The sequence below is a fragment of the Vulpes lagopus genome, chromosome 10 (genome assembly GCF_018345385.1).
Source record: "Vulpes lagopus strain Blue_001 chromosome 10, ASM1834538v1, whole genome shotgun sequence".
In the NCBI taxonomy this organism is placed as follows: Eukaryota; Metazoa; Chordata; class Mammalia; order Carnivora; family Canidae; genus Vulpes; species Vulpes lagopus.
Window position 1 is genome coordinate 22,918,349 of NC_054833.1, and position 6,000 is coordinate 22,924,348.

Consider the following 6,000-nt stretch of genomic DNA (forward strand, 5'->3'; position numbering starts at 1 on the left):
GGAGACGGATTAGCTTCCTGCCTCCCGGCGAGGGCTGATGTCATCTTCTACTCACCTTCTCACAAGTGGCCCCGTTTATGCAAGGTCTCAGCCCAAGTGCCCACGTTGCCCGGACCCACTTGTCTCTTGCTCCTTCTTGCTAGAGTATTGCTCTCAGCATTTGACCCTGGGGCAGCCTAAGCCTTGGCATTTGCTTGTCATTCTGCTGGCAGCCACTCGTTGGGGTTTGGTTGCTGTGGAGCAAGGCTGGTGGGGGAGTGGAGGGACGGAGAGGGCTGGCCATACACTTGAACATGTCCCTTGGTCTCCGATGATCTCAGGAATGCATTTCAGAGTGTCTTTGGTGTGATTTTTCTGGCCTCAGGAAGTTCTGCTGCAGGAAGGCCCTTCAGAAATCTTACCTACCACAGAGCAGGAAACGAAAGTCTCGGTGGGGTTTTCAGCCTCAAGCAGATACTTGCCAAAAGAATCCTTGACCCAAAAATATGTTAGGTCCTTACTGAGCAGGGGGCCTCAGCTCAGACTTTTCTTTTTCTATGAACTCGCCAATAGGGCCATTTCTTAAAAATGGCATCTGTTCAGTGTTGCTTCCCCTACCCCGAGCCCCTGGGCACAGTTCCCTAACCTGAGTGGTTCTGAGCCCAGAGTCGGAGAAGCGCTGCTTTGGTTTGAGCCTCAGCTCTGCCCTTGTAGTGGGGGAACCCGGTCAAGTTACTTCAACTCTGTGAGTCTCAGTTTACCCGTCTGTAAATTTTATGACATCGCCCTAAAATCCTCCACACTGCCAGCTCCTGCTGGGAGGAATCAGACAAAATAACAGCCCTTCCATCAGTGATACAGGAATTCAAGAGACACAGGACCAGATTCTTGATAAACTTTGTCCTTAACACATTTTAATGAAACAAATGACCGAATGGATTCACATTTCAAAGCATCCATCCCGCTTATGGAAAGAAACACTGAGAAAAAGCAGAAATCAGACAAACTGATCTGAGTCTGGATCAGCCCCAAGACCACTGGGGATCCCAGGTGGTATTTCAGACCATCTCTGGGACCTCAGGAAAAAAGATTACAATACGATGGGACCGAGGGTCTATGGGAATCTTGCACATTAGGTGGGGTTAACTAAGGAAGCCAGACTCCCCTTTTTTCAAAGATGGGGAAACTGAGGCCCAGGTTGATCAGCTTGGTCAAGTCAATTAGGCGCAGAACTGAGACTGACCTCAGGACTCTGTACTGCCGTCTGCTGCCTCCTGTAGATCCCCACAAGGGCAGAGTCTCCATCTTCTCCCTTGTTCATCAGCATATAATTTATTCTAATCTTATATACCTCTATGTATGTTCCTGTGTCCTCGTAACCAGAATCCAAAATGAATCTGTTTTGTTTTCCCTGGAGTAGTTCATATTTTCATGGAGATACTTGTTGGATTCTTTAGGATTGCTCTAACTGCAATGGTGATAACACCATGTAAGCAAAAGGGGCAATGTATTACCTTGCATGATTGAAGAACTGAAGAAAGAAACTTCAGCTTCAGGTGAGGATGGCTCCAGGTGTTCACAGGATGTCGTTGGGAATCTGGCTCTTTATACAGTGACGATGAGCTTCCCTAACTGTCAGCTTCACCTGCAGGCCAATATTCTCTATGTCATGGCCCTTGGCCCATTTACATGGTCACAGCTCCAAGTCCAAGCAAGACAAGTGTCCTCTTTCCCAGGAGATCAGTGAATTCCCGAGTGTAATCTCAATGCCTGGCTTGGCTTGTCTGGGACTCAGAACACTGATCAGGTCCATCAAGTGCCACCTTAGGTACTGAGGAGATGTCATCCCCATCAAGGCCACGTGGCTTGGTGAAAGGGCATGATTCCCAGAGGAAAATCAGGGTGTTGCCAGGAGAAGAAACAGAAACAGAGGTGGGAAAGGCAAAGGTGACTTTTCGAGACCCCTGCCATCCTAATAGCCTCATGGATGACCGTGGTGGGCGGTTAGGTTGCTTCCGGAGAGGAACCGGATGGTCTGGGTTCAAATCCTACTTCTGCTTCTCTATAGCTGTGACCTTTGGGCAAGTATCTTAATCTAATTTTGCCTCAATTCCTCATTTGTGAGGTGGAGACAGCAATGGTAGTTGCTCATAGGCACATTATGAGGATTAAAGGAGCTAATAATACACATAAAGAATGTATATCAGCCCCCGGCGTATATGAAGCATCCAATGCATGTTAGCCCATTACTCCTTGTCATAACTAACACTGCTAAAAAAAAAAAAAAAAAGGCAAACATTTAATTGAGAAAATTAAGTTCACTCTCAAATATATTTCCTTTCACAGTAAATTCCTGTGCGTGGAATTTTCTGGTCAGAGCTCTGGCTGTGTTTGTAGCTCCTGATATTTGCTGCAGGGCACTCTGGGCAGCGCAGAGCCTATAGGGTCAGGGGCAGAGTGCCCTCGGCCTGTTGCAATCCTAGCATCTCAAGCCCTCCGGTCCTGCCTGCAGTAGAATTTTCCTTGAGGGGCACAGCCAACAGGAGCACACATGGTATGGGGATGGCTGGGGGCTGCCTGGGACTGGCCGCGCTGCCCCACAGAGCTGTCTTCCCCACCTCCGAGCTGCTCGAACTCTCTCTCCTCCATCCCCCTCCCGGGGCTCACATCCCCCTCTTGGGACCTGTGCCTAGTTTCCTCTCCCACACTCTCCAGCTGCCAGAACTACTCCCAATATCCTGACACAAGTTTGTCTCCTCCACCCAAACTAGGTGTGGGACCCAACTCTCATGACTAAAGAGGACTAACTTCCTGAATCCAAAATAGGGCCCCCGCGCTCCGAAGAAAAATGTTGTCTTGCCATTGATGTGATAGTGCTCATTTCCTGGCGGGTTTTTTTTTTCTTTTATCAGCAATTCCTGCTGCTCTGTGGATGCCCTGTTTTTATTTTAATATTTCAGCAATGAGATGTTAAAAGTCAGCAGCGTACGAGGGTACTCAGCATCCCCTGGCTGGTTAGAGAATCCACCCCTCTGACATTTAGAGTTGGTGACTTCACACACCTTGCAGTGCGCATCTGCTTCCCGCCTTAAGGGATTCGGGGGTCCAGCAACCACACCCAGAGGCAGAATGTGGCTCTAAAGGCTGGTGCTGCTCCCTGTCCACCCGTCATGCTTGTGGCAGCGGCAGCCCCTGGACGTGAGGGAGGAGGAGCCAAAGTTCATGCTGCCTGAATGCATCCCAGTGGCATCAGTGAAGACACAGAAGACAGCTCTCCAGGGAAATTCTCCTGGGGCTGCCTGCCACCCCAAACTACAACCCCCATCAAGAGCCAGGGGCCTGTTTCAGAGGAGAAGCCAGGAGGTAAGCAATGAGGTCCAGGCACGTGACCATGCTTTCTCTCCCCCTGGTGTGCACAGGGATGCACTCACCACGGGACAGCTGGTCTTGCTGAGAGCCAGACTGTGGCCTGTGATCCAGCCTGGGGCCCTGGGCCTGGGCCGGGTGCATGCAGGGAGCAGACCTCACTTTTCCGACAAGTACTCAGGGAACACCCCTCGGGATAGGGGCGCCCCACACTGACACAGCTTACATAAGACTAGTCTCATCCTGGCTCTCACGGGGCCAGTAGTCTAGTGACAGAGATAATCAGATGGATCCAGTGTTTGTAGTGTGTATGAAAATGTCCTCCTGTTTCTCAAGTAAGCAAAATATCGCAGATATTTTTTTGAGAGAGAGAGATAGAAAGACTGTGCATGCACATTGGGGGTGGGGGCAGAGGGAGAGGGAGAGAATCTCAAGCAGGCTCCACGTTCAGCTCAAAGCCAACACGGGACTCGATCCCACCACTCTGAGATCACAACCTGAGCCAAAAATCAAGAGTCGGACACTTAACTGACTGAGCCACCCAGGTGCCCCACACAGAGGTATTTTTTTAAGGCAGAAGTACTAGGCATAGGGCAGGACATCCAACTCCACCCAAGGGACTGTGGGGGGCTTCCTTAAGTGACATGGGAGGTGGCATGGGTAACAAGATGGGGCAAACATTCCTGCTGGAGGGAGCGGCCCATGTACTAGGACAGAGATGGATCCTTGGTAGGTGGAGAAGTCAGGTATGGCTGGGACATAGACACAGAGTAGCCAGAAAGCCTGAATGGGGGACAGGGTCACATGCCATACCTCACAGACCAGCTCAAGGATTCTAGACGTTTCCCAAAAGCCGGGACAAGCCTATGAAGGATCAAAAGGCCTCAGGAGTGGCAGGAGCTGTGCGTATGTGTGTGTGCATGCACATCTGCACACTTAAAGTGTGCTTGAAGCATCTTCTAGAAAATGGGTTGTAAGGGACAAATGTGAAAACTAGGTAGGTGGTTTTGCAATAATCCAGGCATGGTATCCTGGATTAGCATGATGGAATCACTGATGGAAATAATGGGTGAATGAAACATTAAGTAGAAGGTGGAATCAGCAAGACAGGATGCTTGATTGTGGGTAGTCCAGGTGAGGCCCAGACTTGGGGCCCGACATCTGAGGAATGTTCCTGTCACTTAAGCAGTGGTGACAGGGGTGTGGGAAGGGGCATGAACTCAGTTGATGACGTGCTGAATCAGTGCCTGGGACAGTCAAGTAGAATTGTCCAAGGATCAGCAACTTTGAGATTCTGGAGGCAGAGTCTGATGGGGAAATAGCGCCACAACAGAAAGATAAGCACAGTGAAAATACAAAAAAGATTCCAGGCCTTGGGCTTTGGCAGCACTGAGGTGAGGTGGGAGTGAGCCCAGCCCTCTTGCTTGCCTAAGAGCCTGCAACTAGCGAGGCTGAAAACTCAGGCCAGGACAACTGAATAATGCAAGGCCAGGGGTGCCAATGACCCCCACAGGTGGCTGAAGGTCTGTGTGCAACTCCTGACCCTGGCAAAGTTGAACTATTAATGGCTACTGTTGACCAGAAGCCTTACTGATAACATATAAAGTCCATTAACACATATTTTCTATATGCATTTACTGTATTCTTACAATAATACATTTTTCTTAAAATTTTTAGTATTTCTAGGCTACTCAGTTCACCCGTTAAGTTTTTGCAAATTGTAAATCTCCAAAATGTTTTCCAATGTATTTATGGGAAAAAAATTCATGTTATCAGTGGACCTATGCAGTTCAAGCCCGTGTTGTTCACGGTCAAGTGTACCCGGATGAGGAATGTGCAAATAAGCAATTGTGAATGGAGAACCATACAGAGGCACCAAGGATCCTGGTGGAGAAATCCTACCTTTCGGGTAGCAGCTGGCTGACACCCTGGAGACACAGCGGTTTGGCCTAAGATCTCGAGACTTTATCATAGCGTATCAGGCTAATTATGGCCTCTCAACGATGGCACATCTGGCTTCATGGCGAACATACAAGAGATGCCAGCAACGCTAAGAAACCTCTGTGGAAAGTACCCTCAAACCCACTGATCTTGAAAAGAGGAGAAAAAAGAGGCTTCATGTTGAAGACAGGACTGCAAACACAAATGCAACGGCTTTGCCTACAGACATCACAGTGGAGGCATTCATACCACTTCTGTCTATCTTGGCACGATTATGAGATCCTCAGACAGACTTTGTGGTCAAGTTTTACAAAGATGTTACAAAATGTTACAGCAGATGGGCTCTGCAGTTGTTTGAAGAGGGAATCTGGATTGTGCAATAATGCTTTTGGGTGAAGGTGAAATTAGAAGCTAGAAATCACATACTGAGGTAGCTAAGGAGGCATCAGAAAGCAAGAGGCACAAGCAGCACAGGCAGGAGTTGGCCCTGTAATAAATGCAGCTGGACTGTCCTTGTGGGGGAGTAGTCATCACTGAAGTGTTTCATCCTGTGGATTTTGAGGATGGCCCACTGGTGCTAATCAAGGTCAGAGAAAACCTTGGAGGAGAATGTTCAAAGCTTTGGCAAATCAGGAAGCGCCTTCTCTTTGACAGACACCCAGATGTCTTGAGGAAGCTATCTGTGCACTCAAGCCTTCGATGGAAGGTGGCGTG